The 21,592-nt window shown below is 45.6% G+C and overlaps 1 pseudogene; it reads left to right on the top strand.

Annotated features, from left to right (window-relative positions):
• The first annotated feature begins 19,716 nt into the window (after positions 1–19,716).
• Positions 19,717–20,770, top strand: LOC123085428 (adenylate isopentenyltransferase 5, chloroplastic-like; annotated as a pseudogene).
• Positions 20,771–21,592: the final 822 nt, after the last annotated feature.

Raw genomic sequence — 21,592 nt, forward strand, 5'->3', positions numbered from 1 at the left:
TCTTAGTCACATAACTCAACAACCCGGAGAATCAGCTCGGAAGTTCTTGAATAGATTCCTCACTAAAAATAATCAGATAGTCGACTGTACGGATGCCGAAGCCTTAGCAGCTTTCAGGCATAACGTCCGAGATGAATGGCTCGCCAAACACCTCGGCCAAGAAAAGCCAAGAACAATGGCCGCACTAACAAGCCTCATGACCCGCTTTTGCGCAGGGGAGGACAGCTGGTTGGCAAGGTGCAGCCCCAGCGACCCAAGTACATCCGAAACTAGGGATGGAAACGGAAAACCGCAACGCAACAAGGACCGTCGCCGGACTAAGGACAAAAGTCCGAAGAGCACGGCAGTCAATGCCAGATTCAAAGGCTCACGACAAAATCAGGAAAAATTGCCCCCTCAGGATAATAGGGACGATCCATCCAACCTAAATAAAATCCTGGACAGGATATGTCAGATACACAGTACTCCCGAGAATCCTGCTAACCATACCCACAGAGATTGTTGGGTTTTCAAACAATCCGGCAGACTCAATGCCGAACACAAGGGGCTCGACACACCAAGCGAAGACGAGGACGAACCCCAAAAGCAGAGCACCAGGAAACAAAAGAACTTCCCACAAGAAGTAAAAACAGTGAACTCACTTCACATAACAAAATGTGCGGCGCCCGTAAAGGTACGCACCACACGGCCCATCCCCAAAGGGTCCTGCCACTGGTTGTCAAAACCGATCAGCTAGATTATTCTAGGAATATCAAGAATGTAGTCTGGACTGCCTTGATACTCGATCCAATAATTGGCGGACTCCAGTTTTCAAATGTCCTTATGGACGGCGGCAACGGACTAAACCTGATATATCAGGATACAATCCAGCACATGGGGATAAACCCAGCAAGAATCCGCCGCAGCAAAACCTCCTTTCAAGGGGTAACACCTGGTCCGGACACCCATTGTATGGGTTTTATCCGGCTCGAAGTTATATTCGGCTTTGCCGATAACTTCCGCCGCGAAAAGCTGACCTTCCATATCGTCCCGTTCTCAAGTCTCTATCAAGCACTACTGGGACACGAAGCTTTCGCCCGCTTTAACGCAATACCGCATTATGCATCTCTCACGCTTAAGATGCCCAGTCCATGAGGCATCATCTCTTTGAAGGGGAAGCACTAAAGTGCGCCTCCCCAAGCGGGGGACTGTGCGGCCGCTTTGACAGCCCCACAGTAAAATGGCCTCACCGGCCAAAAAACTTCGAAATAGGTCATTAAAGACCACGAACGCGGATAGACGAGTTCGGTACAAAATCATCATTGATACAGGCTTAGTGGCCATATACCCCCGCACTAGGGGCTCCATGCATATACAATAAGAGACAATAAAGCTCAATTTTATATATTTTACTTTACACTTTGTTTATTTTAAACTTTTGTTCGGCACGACCCGTTTTCAACTCAGTTCCTCTCTTTTACAGATGAACGTCGTGCGGCGCCCGTCCAGGATATGGCACAACGGAGACACAGGCGCAGACGTGCAGTAGGGACCCGTCCTAAAGGATTCTTTTTAGATTAAGACCCTGCGTAAACCTTTTTTACTGTCTCTTGTTGCTACACATCCCCTGGTTTTTTCTAATATAACCAAGGAGGAGGCTGGCGTCTTGGCATGTGGCCACGTCAGAAATTTTTGCACGTACCTGGACACTAGGTTTTTTTTTAATAAAGAGTGTTGTTTTGCCCGCACTCATAGAGACCGAACACCTTAGGGAGTGTTCGGCGTCGCGAGTTTTGGCATTATATGCATCAGCTCTGAATCATGTCTTTGGTCAAATGTTGGGTTGCCCGGCTCCTGAGTTCGGCTACCTTATGTTCCGCTCTATCGGCTAAGGTAGCACCAGGAGAACTACTGCGATTGTGCCCCCGGTTCGGCCGGGCGAGCACCTCAGTAGAGAAAGCCGAAAACTGACTGTCATGATGTAGCGTGAGACTGGTCAGCCACTCGATGACCTATCGAAATCTATCGGATTCCTCCGCTTTAACGAAGGGCCGCTTCCCGGTCAGGCACATATGCGCCCCGAATTCGGATGAGCGCAGTTGCCACCAAGGAGCTACCTAAAGAGTCTCATTGTCAAATGCCTATGGCTAAGTGAAAGTGTTAAAGCATTATAGTCCGGTTGCCTGGCCCACTGTGCTATCACCTCCTTTGTAGGACCAAGACGTTGGGTTAAGTGTGAAAATGCGTCTTCTGCGAGCACCCCCGCACTATGTGCGTGGGGGCTGAAGCCAACGACTGCCATCTTTCAGATTCTATATATATATATATATATCTTAAAACGGCCGCACAGTAGGTGTTCGCAATACTTGGAGGCACAAGTATAAAAAAAGGCCACTACAGTTTATCAAAATATTACTTTATAATTACATATGCTATCATAACATAGCATCTTTCGGGCACTGCGTCTCTATTACACGAGCGCCTTCAAGAACTTCCTGAAAATAGTGCTCGGAGGGTACTCGGCTTTTTTCCGAATCTCGGGATGCAACAACGGTGGTTTCCATCTCTGCCTAGTATGTCTTAACATGGGCAAGAGCCATCCTAGCGCCCTCTATGCATGCTGACCTCTTCATTGCATTTATACGCGGCACCGCGTCAAGGAATTGCTGCACCAAGCTGAAATAACTCTTCGGCTCCGATCTCCCCGGCCACAGGTGACCCATGACGTACTTCATGGCGAGTCCAGACAACCTATTCAGTTCGGCCCATTGAGCCAAACGATCATCCACTGCCAGTGGACGCTCTGGATTGTGAAACTGCGACCAGAAAAGCTTTTCACTTCGCGATCTTTCTGATCTCGAAAGTGTTCGGTCGCATCAGCAGCACTCGCTGCCAAGTCCAGATAGGTATCCTCCACACTCCACATCCGGTCCAACGGAGCAAACTTCGGATCACAAAATTTCCTTTGCAGCATAAAGGGCTTTCCAGCCGCAATCTGTTCGGCCTGACGCAGCTCCTCCTTCGCAGCTCTCATCGCAGAGCGAGCGTCCTTGGCATCGGCAACGGCCTTCTCTAAGTCCGTTTGTCTCGCCCGGTCTTCTTTCTCAAGAAGTTTGCAACGGTCTACAGCGCTCTTTAACTTCTCGGCCATCTCTTCTTTGCTTCGGCAGTGAGCAGCCTGTTCGGCTCTCAGCTCTTCAAGGGCCTTCTCGGCAGCTGCATCGCTTTTTCTGGCTTGCTCCTTAGCTCGGGCAAGTTCTGCCCTAAGATTCTCCACGGCGGCCGTACCATCTGCGTCAAGCACACACATTGTAAGACACTGGCATGAAGCTCCTCTTACCTGATGCCGCCCGAAGAATTACATACCTTGAGCCTCATCAAGCCGCTTGTTGACAAGCGCGATGTCGGCATCTGCCACGTCCAGTTGCCGCTTTAGTTCGAATACATCATCAGTTCGGCTAGATTCCGGACACCTCGCCACCTACATTCAAAGGCGACATCTTAGACCTGGGATTATGATCCTCTGCGTGCCGTCATTTCTTGACAACGCGCAGAGTCTCAGGGGCTACTATCTACACAAGGCGCATCTTACTTATGCGCAACTGACAAAAGTGTACACTATCTAACGTACCTCAAAACCCGTCAGTAAACTTTTGACAGCATCATGCAATCCGCTTTCTGCGGATGAAATCCTTTCAATCACTGTGCCCATCAACGCACGGTGCTCCTCTGAGATAGAAGCTCACCTCAGCAGAATCTTTAGCTCCTCCGGCCGAGCACCAGACGGTGCCGGACTTGTCCTATGGCCTCTTTCGAAGGCCGCACGCGGAGAGCCTTGGGGGGCCACATAGCTATCTTCCGCCCCTTCCGGATTCAGAGAAACCCTCCGCGACGACACCTCAGGGTCGCCTGCCTCGCTAGGCGGTACGGCAGGGGGAGGCGTCCCGCTCTCCATCATCTCCGAAAGAAGATCCCCCGAAGACGAGCTCTGCTGAGAAGGGCTGAGGTCCGAGCTACAAGGTAAAATTTCGGTTAATCTTCTTAGATATAAATCAAGGATTTCTTTCATCCCTCAAAAGGAAAACCTCTCTCTACTTATGGCTCGCTGGAGGGCTGATCCCTTTGAGGGCGTAGTTTGGCCAAGGAACTCCCCGGCGTCGGACCCTCTGACGAGGATTTTCTCCCCCGCTTCGGGGCCATGGTCTCCGGGTCGTCAGAGGCGGCCCTCTTCTTCCCCTTGGGAGAGGAATTGTCGGTTCCTCCCTTCGGAGCAGCCTCCTTCGAGGAGGCCATAGTTCCCTTGTCCTTCCCCTTACTTCCCTCCAAAGGCATTATCTTCAACATCCTGACAAGCACGGGATCCTGCCTGGTTTCGGGAAGGGGAGCCGGACACCTGATTAGCTTTGCCCTCGCTATCCACTCCTGTTTAAAAGGACAGCTCTTTTAGGGGCAATTTTATGACTATTATATGGATAGTAGGTCCGGGCACAAGGTTACTTACTTCGGTATCCGGGCGATTGCAGCTTAGGCCTGCGTCCTCGGTCAAATCCGGACACATCATTTGTGATCCGAAGAACAGTTTATACATCTCCACGGGCGTTGTGCCCATAAAATGATGGAGAGCTTGTGGTCCCTCTGGATTAAACTCCCACAGACAAAGGGAGCGACGTTTGTCGGGCAGTGTTCGGCGAATCAGCATGACCTGCGTCACCTTGACCAGGTTGAGGTCTCTTTCTAAGAGATCCCTGATGTGGCCCTGCAACAAGGGCACGTCTTTGGATAACCCCCAATCTAATCCTTTGTTGACCCATGACGCTAGCCGTGATGGGGGACCCGAGCGAAAGGCAGGAGGCGCCGCCCACTTGGCGCTCCTGGGAGCGGTGATATAGAACCATTCTCGTTGCCACAAGCCGAGCTCCTCCTGAAAGGAGCCCTCGGGCCATGGAGCATCAACATTCTTACTTATGACAGCGCCTCCGCACTCTGCGTGCCGTCCCTCGATCATCTTCGGCTCCACTCCAAAAGTCTTGAGCCATAATCCGAAGTGAGGAGTGACACGGAGGAACGCTTCGCACATAACGATGAATGAGGAAATGTGGAGGATGGACTCCGGAGCTAAGTCATGAAATTCTAGCCCGTAATAAAACAGCAGCCCCCTCACGAAGGGATCCATCGGGAAGCCTAACCCCCGAAGGAAGTGAGACATGAACACTACGCTCTCACCGGGCTGGGGACTGGCCATAGCCTGCCTTTGAGCAGGCAACCTATGCGAAATTTCGGCGGTCAAGAACTTAGCCTCTCTCAACTTTAGCACGTCCTCCTCCGTGACAGAGGAGGGCATCCATCGGCCTTGAAGGTCGGAACCGGACATTGTCGAAGGTCCGAAGCGCCTGGAATCTGGAGCCTAGGGTGTTGGAACTCGAGGCGACGGGCGAACTCGTTTGAGATTGGAAACATGAGTAAGGCCTTGGTCTCTTTATAAGAGGTTGAATACCAGGAGCCCTCCCTGTAACCGTTTAGGACTCGCTTTTAATCAAGAAAACATGCTAACGGGCACGATTGGGTTACCCACGTCCGTATTGATGAGAATCCCGTAAAAGGTGGCACACGATCTCTGCTTTGACAAGACGTGCCAAGGAAACCACCTCGCAAAACATGCTGAGGTGGAAAAGTAAAAACGATTCGAGTAAAGGACTTGGCCATAGTGTGATGACGCACTGCGGAATACGTCGGCAGATTTGATTTGTGTCAATATTATTCTCTCTATGGCAATATGTGGAAACTTATTTTGCAGAGCCGGACACTACTCTTGGTGTTTACAATCTTCTACGAAGGACTTGGAGGAGGAATCCGCCTTGCAATGCCGAAGACAATTTGCGCGCCGGACTCGTCGTCATTGAAGCCTGGTTCAGGGGCTACTAAGGGAGTCCTGGATTAGGGGGTGTTCGGGTAGCCGGACTATACCTTCAGCCGGACTCCTGGACTATGAAGATACAAGATTGAAGACTTCGTCCCGTGTCCGGATGGGACTTTCCTTGGTGTGGAAGGCAAGCTTGGCAATGCGGATATTCAAGATCTCCTACCATTGTAACCGTCTTTATGTAACCCTAACCCTATCCGGTGTCTATATAAACCGGAGGGTTGTAGTCCGTAGGCAATCAACTCCATACACAACAATCATACCATAGGCTAGCTTCTAGGGTTTAGCCTCCTTGATCTCGTGGTAGATCTACTCTTGTACTACCCATATCATCAATATTAATCAAGCAGGAGCAGGGTATTACCTCCATCGAGAGGGCCCGAACCTGGGTAAAAAACATCTTGTCCCTTATCTCCTGTTACCATCCGGCCTTGACGCACAGTTCGGGACCCCCTACCCGAGATCCGCCGGTTTTGACACCGACACCTGCATTCTTAGCCAATTCATAGAAATCATCATAAATCTCGGCTGCTCTCAAGAAATTATCACAAGGCCATTCACACGGCCGAACTTCCGCGGTGCGAGGGAGATTATATTTGGGCCTCTTATCCTCCTCACTTTTCTTATCCTTCGAGCTTCGGCTCGATGAGCCTCTCAAAAATCTCTTCATCTTTTTCTGAAAATTTCTGAAATTTTAGTAACTTGAAAATAAAAGTGAACCAAACTCAACAATATAGATAGCAACTACTCCTACAAGTGCGTAGAGGCAATATCATGCATCAAAACTACTTTTGACCATATAAATTTGACATGCAAGCTCAAGAACAGGGTCACCTAAGCAGCAAAAATATGCAATGAATAAAGCACTAGAACAAAAACTAATTGGGCCATTGGAGGAGTCACATACCAAGGAACAATCCCCCAAAGCAGTTTTGTGAGAGGTGCTTTGAGCAAGGAGATCGAAAATGGCAGCAAAATGAGCTTGGACTCGGGTTTGAGCAGGTTAGTGGTGTTTGTGGGAGGAAGAAGGAGTGTGTGGTAGCTGGAATAAGTGGAGGGGAGGCACCATGGGCCCACGAGGCAGGGGGCGCGCCCAGGGGGGTAGGGCGCACCCTCCACCCTCGTGGCCAGGCGCTTGCTCCCCCTGTTGTGTTCTCAGTGCCAGATATTCTCAAATATTCTTGAAAAAATCATATTAAATTTTCAGGGCATTTGGAGAACTTTTATTTTCGGGGTATTTTTTATTGCATGGATAATTCAGAAAACAGGCAGAAATTACTATTTTTGCTTTATTTAATATAAATAACAGAAAGTAAAAAAAGTACAGAGAGTTGTGTTTTCTAAATTCATCCATCCCATGCTCATCAAAAGGAATCCACTAACAAGGTTGATCAGGTCTTGTTAACAAACTCATTCTGAATAACATGGAACCGAAGAATTTTCGAATAACACTAGGTTACCTCAACGAGGATATGCACATCCCTAACAATAAGAATATCATATTTCTTTTTGACAGTAGGAAAAGGAAATTCAAAACCTCCAAAAATAATCGATGGAATTTTTCCAATAGAGTTGATACTGTGGACTTGAGGTTGTTTCCTCGGAAAGTGTACCATATGCTCATTGCCATTAACGTGAAAAGTGACATTGCCTTTGGTGCAATCAATAACAGCCCCTGCAGTATTCAAAAAGGGTCTTCCAAGAATAATAGACATACTATCGTCCTCGGGAATATCAAGAATAACAAAGTCCATTAAAATAGTAACATTTGCGACCACAACAGGCACATCCTCACAAATACCGACAGGTATAGCAGTTGATTTGTCAGCCATTTACAAAGATATTTCAGTAGGTTTCAACTTGTTCAAATCAAGTCTACGATATAAAGAGAGATGCATAACACTAACACCGGCTCCAAGATCACATAAAGCAGTTTTAACATAGTTTCTTTTAATGGAGCATGGTATAGTTGGTACTCCGGGATCTCCTAGTTTCTTAGGTATTCCACCCTTAAAAGTATAATTAGCAAGCATGGTGGAAATTTTAGCTTCTGGTATCTTTCTTTTATTTGTAACAATTTCTTTCATGTACTTAGCATAAGGATTCGTTTTAAGCATATCAGTCAAACACATACGCAAAAAGATAGGTCTAATCATTTCAGCAAAGAGCTCAAAATCCTCATCATCCTTTTTCTTGGATGGTTTTGGAGGAAAAGGCATGGGTTTCTGAACCCATGGTTCTCTTTCTTTACCGTGCTTCCTAGCACAAAGTCTCTCTTATCATAACGTTGATTCTTTGATTGTGGGTTATCAAGATCAACAGCAGGTTCCATCTCTACTTCATTGTCATTACTAGGTTGAGCATCAACATGAACATCATCATTAACATTATTACTAGGTTCATGTTCATTACCAGATTGTGTTTCAGCATCAGAAATAGAAATATCATTGGGATTCTCAGGTGTGTCTACAACAGGTTCACTAGAAGCATGCAAAGTCCTATCATTTTTCTTTTTCTTCCTCTTAGAAGGACTAGGTGCATCAATAATATTTCTTTGAGAATCTTGCTCAATTCTCTTAGGATGGCCCTCGGGATACAAAGGTTCCTGAGTCATTTTACCACCTCTAGTCATAACTCTAACAGTATTATCATTTTTCTTACTATTTAATTCATTGAGCAAATCATTCTGAGCTTTAAGTACTTGTTCTACTTGAGTTGTAACCATAGAAGCATGTTTACTAATAAGTTTAAGTTAACCTTTAACATTAGCCATATAATCACCCAAGTGTTCAAGCATATCAACATTGCATTTAATTATCTACCAAAATAAGCATTGAAGTTTTCTTGTTTAACCATAAAGTCATCAAACTCATCCAAGCATGGGCTAGCAAACTTAGTAAATGGGATTTCAGCTTTATCATATCTATAGAGAGAATTTACCTTTACTACCTGTGTCGGATTATCAAGACCATGTATTTCTTCAACAGGCGGTAAATTAAGACCATGTATTTCTTCAATAGGAGGTAAATTCTTAACATCTTCATCTTTAATACCTTTTTCCTTCATATATTTCTTTGCCTCTTGCATATCTTCGGGACTGAGAAATAGAATACCCCTCTTCTTCGGAGTTGGCTTAGGAGTTGGTTCAGGAATTGGATCAAGAATTGGATCAGGAAGTGTCCAATTATTTTCATTAGTCAACATATTATTCAATAGAATTTCAGCTTCATCTGGTGTTCTTTCCCTGAAAACACAACCAGCACAACTATCCAGGTGGTGTCTGGAAGCATCAATTAGTCCATTATAAAAGATATCAAGTATTTCATTTTTCTTTAGAGGATGATCAAGCAAAGCATTAAGTAATTAGAGAAGCCTCCCCCAAGCTTGTGGGAGACTCTCTTCTTCAATTTGCACAAAATTATATATTTCCCTTAAAGCAGCTTGTTTCTTATGAGCTAGCAAATATTTAACAGAGAAGTAATAAATCATATCCTGGGGACTACGCACACAACCAGGATCAAGAGAATTAAACCATATCTTAGCATCACCCTTTAATGAGAACGTAAATATCTTAAGGATATAATAATAGCGAGTTTTCTCATCATTAGTGAATAGGGTGGCTATATAATTTAATTTAGTAAGATGTGCCACAACAGTTTCAGATTCATAGCCATAGAAAGGATCATGTTCAACTAAAGTTATTATCTCAGGATCAGCAGAGAAATCATAATCCTTATCAGTAACAAAGATAGGTGAAGTAGCATAAGCAGGATCATATTTCATTCTAGATTTCAGAGTTTTTTGTTTCAGCTTAGCTAATAATTTCTTAAGATCACTCCTATCATTGCAAGCAAGAAAATCTCTAGCAGTTTCTTCATCCATAACATAGCCCTCAGGCACAACAGGTAATTCATATCTAGGGGGAGTCTTCATCATCAGTATCATGCATAGCAGAAGTGGCATCATCAATAACATGCGACATATCAGAATGAATAGCAAGTGTAGGTGTCGCAAGCTTACTCAAAACAGAAGGTGAATCAAGTGCAGAGCTAGATGGCAGTTCCTTACCTCCCCTCGTAGTTGAGGGATAGATTTTTGTTTTAGCGTCTTTCAAGTTCTTCATAATGATAAGCATAACCAAGTGACTCAAAGAATAGAGCTATGCTCACCGGCAACGGCGCCAGAAAATAGTCTTGATGACCCACAAGCATAGGGGATCGCAACAGTTTTCGAGGGTAGAGTACTCAACCCAAATTTATTGATTCGACACAAGGGGAGCCAAAGCATATTCTCAAGTATTAGCAGCTGAGTTGTCAATTCAACCACACCTGGAAACTTATTATCTGCATCAAAGTGTTTAGTAGCAAAGTAATATGATAGTAGTGGTAACGATAGTAAAAGGTAATGGTAGCAAAAGTAATATTTAGTATTTTGTAGTGATTATAACAATAGCAACGGAAAAGTAAATAAGCGAAGAACAATATATGGAAAGCTCGTAGGCAATGGATCGGTGATGGAGAATCATGTCGGATGCGGTTCATCATGTAACAGTCATAACCTAGGGTGACACAGAACTAGCTCCAGTTCATCAATGTAATGTAGGCATGTATTCCAAATATAGTCATACGTGCTTATAGAAAAGAACTTGCATGACATCTTTTGTCCTACCCTCCCATGGCAGTGGGGTCCTATTGGAAACTAAGGGATATTAAGGCCTCCTTTTAATAGAGTATCAGAACAAAGCATTAACACATAGTGAATACATGAACTCCTCAAACTACGGTCATCACCGGTAAGTATCCTGATTATTGTCACTTCGGGGTCAATGGATCATACCACATAATAGGTGACTATAGACTTCCAAGATAGGATCAAGAACTCTCATATATTGATGAAAACATAATAGGTTCAGATCTGAAATCATGGCACCCGGGCCCTACTGACAAGCATTAAGCATAGCAAAGTCATAGCAACATCAATCTCAGAACATAGTGGATACTAGGGATCAAACCCTAACAAAATTAACTCGATTACATGATAAATCTCATCCAAACCATCACCGTCCAGCAAGCCACAATGGAATTACTCACGCACGGCGATGAGCATCATGAAATTGGTGATGGAGGATGGTTGATGATGATGATGGCAACGGATTCCCCTCTTAGGAGCCCCGAACGGACTCTAGGTCAGCCCTCCCGAGAGAGTTTAGGGCTTGGCGGCGGCTCCGTATCATAAAACGTGATGAATCCTTCTCCCTCAGTTTTTTCTCCCCGAAAGTGAATATATGGAGTCCAGGTTGAGGTCGGTGTAGCGTTAGGGGGCCCATGAGGCAGGGGGCGCGCCCCCCGCCCTCGTGGCCAGGTGGGAGCCCCCCTGACGTGGATCTTCCTTCCAATATTCTTTATATATTCCAAAATAATGCTCCGTTGATTTGCAGGTCATTCCGAGAACTTTTATTTCTGCCCAAAAATAACACTATGGCAATTCTGCTGAAAACAGCGTCAGTCCGGGTTAGATCCATTCAAATCATGCAAGTTAGAGTCCAAAACAAGGGCAAAAGTGTTCGAAAAAGTAGATACGGCGGAGACGTATCAATGGGGGTCGGGTGTGGATTACCTGCCTAGATAGGCGAGGCCGAGCAGCATGAAGGAGGGTCGCCGGCGAGGAGGCGACGACGCTGCAAGCAAGGAGTGAAGGTTTCAACTTGGAAAGGAAGGAGGAAAGGGGGGAATGTGGATTTTGGTAATAGGGAGGGGGGAGGTAGATATTTCCACGGAAGTCGAAAATTTAGAATTGCTTCAGCCAAAAAACTACCGCGCAAAGTGTCATCAGACACGTCCCTTATTCACACACGGTCCGAAGATATTTTGTGTTGGATCTCACATGGTTGGTTATAATAAACTGTGTGGGGTCTACTTGATTTTTTGTCTTGATTTGAATTACATAATGGGGTCATAGCGGCCATGGACAGTGTTTGAATTGCTAGACCTTTTATCTGCAGTGATCATAAAAGAATTGGAATTATTCAGGGTTCGTTTGGACATTTTTATGCATTAATTGAGTTTTTAATGCATTTATGTGCATAATTCAAATTTGAACTACATGCATATGCTCCAGTGCATGTAAATTGGTTGAAAAATCAAATATTTGTCCTTGGGTGCATGCTTAGGTCCCATGCAAGAAATGGGAATGAATGTCAAACACCCTTCCACCGTCACTCGGCTGCAAACATTGAGATACCTGGTTTTTAAATTCTAGTAAATCCAAAACTCGTCTGAAATTCATGAAACTTGGCATGCTATCATGGAGCGGCATCAACATGGTGTGGTAAAGTTTTTGTCCCATTTGGGGCAGGTTTGGGTATATGCTTCTCACAAACCAGAGCTTCTCACAACAAGCATGATGGTTTCGGTAGGGAACGCCCCAACTTTGAGGACGAAATGATATCCATTGCCTCTAATTGCTTTGAAATTTTTTCTTGTGTTAACATAGAACAATAGGAGTGTTGTGTTATTTTTGTGATTTTTTGGCATTCGTTTGGACATTTTTATGCATTAAGTGAGTTTTCAATGCATTTATATGCATAATTCAAATTTGAACTACATGCACATGCTCCGGTGCATATAAATTGGTTGAAAAATCAAATCTTTGTCCTTGGGTGCATGCTTAGGTCCCATGCAAGAAATGGGAATTAATGTCAAACACCCTGTCACCGTCACTCGGCCGCAAACATTGAGATACCTGGTTTTTAAATTCTAGTAAATCCAAAACTCGTCTGAAATTCATGAAACTTGGCATGCTATCATGGAGGGGCATCAACATGTCGTGGTAAAGTTTTTGTCCCGTTTGGGGCAGGTTTGGGTATATGCTTCTCACAAATCAGAGCTTCTCACAACAAGCATAATGGTTTCAGATAGAACACCCGTATGCAAAGTGAGAGCAGGATTTGTGCATCTCTTGAACACAAACGGTTCTTTTGGATGACCCGTGTGAGTCACTAGCGGGGCGGCGCAATACTATTCGATTTGACAACGGTCAGCGCGGTTCCCGATACGGCTTTAATGCAGACGAGGGAGAGGGTAGCGGTTCCCGGAATGTTGAACGGCCAATGATGCATCCTCCTTCAATTAGCATCGTGTGAATGCATGAGGGAAGTAATGGGAGGACCGGGAAAAGAGGCAGCATGATGTGAATGCAATGCAGTTTGCACTTATATAAAGGCGACCCTCAATTCCAATGCATCTACCACATCGTACGCACCTAAGCATTTGCCTAAGCACCTACACTAATAAGCGCAAAGGTGCCCACTCCAAACCCATGGTGGAGATGCGCGCGAGCAGCCAGCGGCTGTGCCAGATGGTCCACGACGCCGGCATGCGGCATGGCACCGTGGATTGTCTCCATACGATGTTGGCGACCGGGTGGTGGATGGTCGCCGTTGACGCCAGCTATGACTCTCAGTTGGACCAGATGATCGTTCGCAGCACCAACAGGTTCATCATTCTCAAGAAGCTCACGGACGACATCGCCGTAGTCCTCCAGCCCGCGCGCCCTGGGCTCCTCCCTGCCACCCTAATCGGCCTCCATAGTCAGAACCTCTTTGAAGCACTGGTGGCCCTGCAACTGCTCGTCGACGCCACGAAGAATGTCCACCTGGAGGTCGCGCTGGCCACGAGGCGCCTTGCCCTGTAAGAAACAGTCGACCTACACATCCATGTGTACGACGAATCGTGTACATAGGTATCTATAAGGCCAGTTAGGAGGCTACAACGTTGGCCTTCTTCAGCCGGCTGGAAGCCTTGGATGCCTTAGTTGAGAAGCACCTTGACCTCGCCACACAAGCCACCGCTCCTTAGCCGCCGGTCGGTGGCCCGGCTAGCGCACTGAGTTGAGGAGGAGGAGGTCGTATGCTGATGGATGCATCTTTCTTCTTGCCTCCTGTAACCACAACTACGATCGCATCATCGTGGCCTTAATTCTTATTTTGCTATTGCATTCACGTTCCAGTCAATACAGACATGCGTGATCCCTTTTCTCAATGCAGACATGTCCGTTCCAATCTTATTTTGATTGGCTTGAATGAAGGTCTATCCCGCCGTTAGGCGCCGCAGCGCGCTGTGCTCGTCGTTAGGCGCCACGGCGCACTCTGCTCGCGTCCGTCGACGAGCTCGGCTTGTGGACATCTTTTCCTTGCGTGTTCAACTGCTATATGCATATGGTTGCTCGCCGTTGAGGTAACCGCGGAGCGCTCTGCTCTGCCAACTGTTGGGCGTGCGCATGATCACGTCGGGGGCCCCGTATGCATGTGGTTGCGCCGCGCATGTTGCCACGCGATGTAGTTACGTCCGGCACGCTGGAGTTATGCACTGCAAATTAGAACTGTCATCAAGGCATGTCGATATTCCTGGTCATCCGGCTTCCCCTTTAATTCCCGCGGCCATTATAACCTTAGTCTCTTCAACCTTTCGATCGCGCCCCACAACACAACAAGCACACCCACGACGACACATAGAGAGGGGATGTCCGGCAGCGCTCCAATGGAGTTCGGCGAGCATAGAGTGGAGACCCACACGAGGGAGACGGATCTCTCGGTGGTGTACACCATCGACCCGGCCATGGTGGACGACTGCATCAACAGCGTTGAGCAGTTGGTTGCTGGAGACAAGTACAAGGTGGTCGGCATCGACCTCCAGTACACCGCCGGTCGTCCCGGCATAGATTAGAAGGTTGTCGTCGCCCAGTTGTGCGTGCTCCATCATGTCCTCATCTACCACTACTGCATGGCCACAGAGCCTTGCGACCGTTTCAACAGGTTTGTCAACAGCACCGACTACAAGTTCGCCATGGTGGATACCAAAGACGATGTAAAAGCGCTCAGTGTTATGGGCTTGGCCTACAAGAACCTTGTCAAAATCCGTGACCACTACAGAGTCTGGGGCAGCACGAAGCAGGACTCCCTGGTCGAACTCGCCTTGGCCATCATCGACCCCTACTACGAAAAGATGAAGCAGGATGCCTAGAGAACAAGTCATGTATCCTGGCATAAGGCCTGGATGCGGCAACTGGATGAACCTCACCTCAAGTCCACGGCCAAGAGCATATACACATGCTACGAGATGCACAGGCGGATCATTGACACGAGGAAGTGCCTCGTTACCCAAATCGATGAGCCCGAATCGAGCCACAAGAAGAGCAAGCGTCACAAGAAGTAGATGATGATCAGATGATTGTTTATGCTAGTTAATCATGCATGTAATATATAGTTTACTTTACTGGTGTGTGTGGAAATGTCATGTGTGTAGTAGCCACCTATGTAATTATGCATGTAATAGTTTACTTTGGTGTGTGCAAATGTCATGGTTGTAGTAGCCACCTATGTAAGTGGATGTTTAATTTGGTTATGCAAGCATGTCCTTAAGCGTGTGTGTGTGTGTGGGTGGGTGTGTGTGTGTGTGTATGTATGTTGTTGTTCTGTATGCAATCTCATCACACAACACACACGTCTTATTAGCAGCAACCGTCTGTGTTCTTATCGATCTTCAGACACATTTATGATTACAGACCTGTTTGCTGCGTATCACAGACATTTTGTTAAGTTGAATCGTTTCCGTTCTCATGTCTCAACGCAAACAGTTCATCCGAGTGAACCGCATGTCGTATATCGCACACATCTTTGATCTGGCTGACCGTTTCTTTTGCGTTGCCTAATCACAAACAGTTCATCTGAGTGAACTGTATGCTGTGTATCGCACACGCCTCCATCTGGCTGCCCGTTTCTTTTGTTCCTCCTCATTGCAAATAGTTCATTGAACTGAACCGTATGCCCTTCATCGCACATGCAACTAAAACCTAAACTATGTTTGATGCATCTGTCATCGCAAACGTTTTACACATTTCTAACGGTTTTCATATAGCACCGTTTGCGATTATGGCATGGCACACAGTTTCTCGAAGGGTTTCTGATCGTAGTGTCGCGTTAGCAGCATCCTGCAGTAGTGCTTGTTTGAGAGAGACCATCTTCATCCTATGCCTCCCACGGATTGATAAAACTTAGGTCATCCACTTGAGGGAAATTTGTTGTTGTCCTACAAAACTCTACGCTTGGAGGCCCAACAGAGTCTACAGGAAATAAAAGTTGCATAATAGACATCACCGGTCCACGTGGCCGCATCCATAGGACGAGTGACGGAAACCTACGAGCCTGATGACTGCGGCTGTGGCACATCCAAGCCCATCTGGCGGTGTCCGTCCTAGGCCGCTTTGGGCGCCCCATGATGCTCTACAGAGAAGACTCTAGAAGCCTTGACGTTCAAGAAAAGGACTGTATCTGTGTAGGACTCCTCTCTACGGACGTGGCCGACTAGGACTCTTGTAATCCTAGGCTTCCGGTATCTTATATAAGACGTGGCTGGGCTAGTCGATAGAACAAAACTATAGACAGACATTGAAAACTCTCAGTACCTTGTACTATTGGTACACTCCAATGCAATAAAGCACAAGCATGATATAGCTAGGGTTTTATCTCCTCTTGAGACCCTGAATCTGGGTAAATATCGTGTCCTTGTTACCATCATGCCACATAGCCTAGCTTAGGTACCCGACCGAGGGATCTGCCAAACTTAGCTCCGACACCATCATGGAGCTCAGCCACCAACCCTAGGTTAGGAGGCGCTACCTTCGAACCCATAGTCGAAGGAGCCACCGGCCGGGCGTAAGCCTTCGGCGGCGTCAGCGGTGACCCCCACGATGGAAATTGAGGAAATGCCAGAGGGAAATGCAACGCACATGGCAACGCCATTCCTGCACACCAAGAAATTGTAACATAGTCCATTGATAGAGATTGTGGGTTTATGCATGTTAAACTCTTCGTTTTGACTTTATCGATAATTTTCACCACCTTTCATCGCCTCAAATTATTAGGTGATAATAGCATAAGAAAAGTTGAATGACATGGCATGTACTTTAGGCGGTTGGATGCTATTGGAGACCTAAGGTGGGGCATTTTCGAGTAGCTGATTTCAGATCTGTGATTGCCAAGGTGATTGCTGTCTGAAATGAAATCTTTGAAAGGTGTATTTTTACTTTCTATTCTAATATGTCATATGAAGTGAGCTATAGGCCCCGCGAGCATATGTCTCTGTTATGACCAAGGTTTGGCCATGCGAGGGAACATTGTATACGCACTACAACTTGTTTGAAGATTCGACACCATGGGCAATGTAAACCTTTAACCTTGGAATATGAACGTAAAATTGAGTGTAGAATTAGATGCTTGTACAATTTGTGTTAGATCTCCAAAACACATGCTTCATTATCGTATTGTAACCGAAATCTTCCTTCTGGTTAATTAATGACAGTACAACTTTCATCAAATTACATTATTCTATATGCAGTTTGCGGATTATATATGTGCACCCTTGTTATAAGTTAATCAATTGACAAATAATGGACGGTAAAGACCTACTCTTTGAGCATGAATTCGCTTGACTAAACGCCGGTTTACTAGGACCTAGTGATGTGTCAAGTGCCGTAGGAATGAGACGGTTATCTACTTATGACCGTCATCTTTTGTTTCTTACAGTGACGGAGAGAAGTTCTGGAATTGCATTTTGTATTGAAAGTTGGTATTAATCTTAATTTAGTTTACAGAAAAGTAGTTAAGATGCATTTGATTCTTGTAGATCGGTGCCCAAAATAAACATTTTGCATTACTTAGGATTTTTTTAAACCGGCGGAGAGCTGTGGAATTCTCGAATACACATATGAACTCGGTTCATATATACCCACCTCTATGACTAGAGAAGTACTACCTCGTTCCAAAATAAGTGTTGTGCTTTTAGTTCAAATTTGAGTACATACTTAAAAACATTTAACTGCCATGATTTCACAATATTCGTTGTCTTCTCCTACTTTCATATTGTAGTGTTTGAACTGCATGTATTTCTTTCCATCCTTAATATATACATTAATTAGCAACTAAAAAAGTTCCTGCAAAAAAACTAGCAACTAAAAAAGGCATTAACTAGCTAATTTCCCCACATACCGTACATTTGATAGGTAATATTGGATATACATTCATATATGGGCATATAAATGGCAGATAATTAATGGATTCTTATCTTACTACAATCTAGATGGAAGCCTTTAAATCATGTCACTAATGATCGTATATCGGTATATGGGTAAGTATATGTACTGCTATATACTATATATCGAGGCTCATATATCATGTGTATACCTGTGACCCGCAAAAAAAATGTGTATACCTGTGAATGTTTGACATTCTGAATTTGAATAATTAGATCCCAATTAATGTACGCTAAAAAATGGAACATTTTTATGTTATTCCAATCAGGTAACGTTAAGCTTGGATCAGGCATTGGGTTCTGATGCCAAGCTGCCTATAAATACAGGAGGGTTAACCTCGTTGTGATCACCCAATCATCGTTCTTTCCTGATCCATCAACCCAGAAGGCAACCTAGCTAGACTAGCTCTCTGAGTTAGAAACTCCGGCGGCCGGCGACCACCGTGCATAGATATTCCACGGCTAGCTAGCTCGTGGGTCCCCTCATCCTGGTAAGCAACTAAACATATATTCTCTCCGTTCACAAATATAGGATGTTTTGGGTATTTCAATATAGACTACATACAAAATGAGTGAACAAAGACAGTAAAATGCGTCTATATACATTTGAATCAGAAAAAAAAACATCTTATATTTGTGAAGGGACGGAGTATACAAGAAAATTACTGTAGCTTTTTTAAGCTAGCATTTAGGGGTCACTTGTGCTCGTCCTGAATCCTCTCATCACATGCTTGTGATTTTTTTATATTCTAGATCCAGTTTGTGATTTTGTTTTAGAGAACAAACAATTAAACATTGTTACCCGCAAAAAAAATTAACCATGGTTTAATTTTTATCCTATGTACGTATAACTGAAGCGAGCAAACATCATCATCTGGTGATCAACATCCGATTAAAACATGGAGTTCGAAATTTTAAACTAAGATCATGCATGTGAACTCAGGCTGGTTGATTTTAGATCTGCTCATCTACATGTTATCATATGATAGAATGGTATTCGCGAAGTGCTGAAAAAATTATGTTTTTTGTTGTAGATCTAGATCTACTGGCTTGCTACTAACAAACCTTTTTTGTTCATGATTATTTAGTGTAGAACAAGTTGAGAAATAAGGATGTACGGTCATCTATTATTTGATGATTAGTTATATTAGTCACATTTTTGAAAAAAAAAAATGTCTCATTGTGATAGTGTATTCAAAATTATCATGGCACAATTTGTACTACTTCGTGTTAGACCTTATTAGAACTCATATATTTGGTGAATTCGGACTTGAATATGTATATATTCAACTTATGTACAGTTGGATGGGTGTCGTAGGTACTACAAACCATGACACATTGTGTATGTGATGGTGCGGCATCCCACACATCTTGCCAAGCTTGCTCCATCGTAGACGATATATCACTCATTCCTTTTATCTTAGCAATGTTCTTGGAGTTGTTTAGCGCATGGTTTACTTGCACATCAAATTACTTTGTGCTTCTGTTCACCTATATTAATCTAATTTATTGTTTGTGTATGCCAATTTACAAGGTTGTACATATGTACATATGTATTTCCCCTATATGTATAGAGAGAAGTCTGTCACTGTAAATTGCCAACCTTGCGTGATTAGAATTACCATCGAAAAACGTCGGGACTGGAGAGCCACGCACCTGATTGAGTGGCACTTATCATTTTGTTAAATTAACTATGCATGCACGTTCTTCTCTAAGTGAATAACAGTAACCATGGGTTGCCTCGTATTGTTCCATGAGCAGCTGCTGATCAATGGAGTGCAAGGGCGTGAATACCCAGTCCCCCAAGCCCAAGGTTGTTTTCGTGCTTGGAGCCACGGCCACCGGAAAGTCCAAGCTCGCCATCTCCCTCGCCAAGCGCTTCGGCGGCGAGGTCATCAACTCCGACAAGATCCAGGTGTACGACGGCGTGCCCATACTCACCAACAAGGTCACCGAGGAGGAGAGCGCCGGCGTGCCGCACCACCTCCTCGGCGGCGTGCACCCCGACGCCGACTTCACCGCCGAGGACTTCCGCCGCGAGGCCGAGGCCGCCATCTCGCGCGTCCTCTCCACGGGCCGCCTCCCCGTCGTCGCCGGCGGCTCCAACACCTACATCGAGGCGTTGGTGGAGGCCGACGGCGCCGCGTTCCGCGGCGCCCACGACTGCCTCTTCCTCTGGCTCGACGCCGCGCCGGGGATGATGGAGTGGTACACCGGCCTGCGCGTCGACGACATGCTGCGGCGCGGCCTGGTGGACGAGACGCGCGCCGCCTTCGAGGAGGGCGCCGACTACACACGCGGCGTGCGTCGCGCCATCGGCCTCCCCGAGATGCACGACTACCTGCGCGCGGAGCGGGAGGGCGCCGTCTTTGCGTCCATGGCCGAGGGCTTGGGCGGCCACAAGGAGGTCTGGGAGTCGGCCGTGTGGGAACCGTGCCAAGAGATGGTGCGCCTTTTCCTCGACGTGGGAACCCCTACTTTCCATTCTGCATCTGCCACCCTGCCAACTGATCTGGAGGTGGATGAGGCCATGGCTGGGCTTCCCCTCCATGGTGTCCCTGTTATCCCCGCTCCAGCAGTCGGCGACGATCATGGCAGTGTCGTCCTGCTGACCCCGCCAGCACTGCAGGGGCTTGTGAATGGAGGATCCTTAAACAACGGTGCTGCCGCCGTTGTACTCAATGGCACCGACGTCGTCGTGGACAAGGAACCTGCCTGTGGTGCCGGCCACAGTGACGAGCATCATGGAAGCTATGCCGGTATTGCTGAGGCTGCTCCGGCTTAATTGCCGGCTTTGGCACATTCCATGGTGCTTGGACTACTCCGCTCGTGCTTTAGACGTACTCCACACTGTTGCATGCAAGCATGGAAGATAGTGATACAAGTCTCGTGAGCTTATTAAGCTATTTTTACTGTTTAATTTAAGGTTTATCTCTTATATATTTTCCGAATAATTATGAAACATCCCATGACTATGATGATTGTTGAATTTAAAGACATTTGTGTTATTATTATTACATATATGTTCAATTTAGTTATTTGTAATTCGCCAGAAACTATATTTGGGCACCGTTGATCTATACTTTGAGTGCGCCTTTTTCTTCTGGTTTGTTCTCTGTGCTTTTTTGGGTTTGATTTTAATTGGTTTTATCGACTGGCCCCGGTTTTGACAATTTTGATTGCTTATTGGGTGCGGGCCCGTTATCTGTGCAACCCAGCCTTCCTCTTTGTCTTTTTTAAAAGTTTTTATGCGTTTTAGCATATTTTTCCTTTTCTTTATCAGTCGGTTTTATTTTTTCTTTTGTGGGCATTTTTAGTATATTGTCTAAGTTAACTTTACACACAAATACTATGTAATATGTGTCAGAATGTTACTGTACATGTGGATTGCACTAGCCTTTTTCATCAGTTCAGACATTTGGTTGCGTTGGCTAGTGCGCGAAGCTTAACATGGTATCAGAGGTAAAGTCTTGAGTTCAAGTCTTGGCTTTCGCAATTTATTAAAAAAAATGCTGGTAGCCCCCCCTTGCATCCACGTAGAGGCCTCTTGAGTCATACGTGAGTTTCGCGCGTCGTCGCTTTCTTCCGGTTGCACGTGTTGACTTGT

This window comes from Triticum aestivum, chromosome 1A (assembly GCF_018294505.1).
Source record: "Triticum aestivum cultivar Chinese Spring chromosome 1A, IWGSC CS RefSeq v2.1, whole genome shotgun sequence".
NCBI classification, from domain to species: domain Eukaryota; kingdom Viridiplantae; phylum Streptophyta; class Magnoliopsida; order Poales; family Poaceae; genus Triticum; species Triticum aestivum.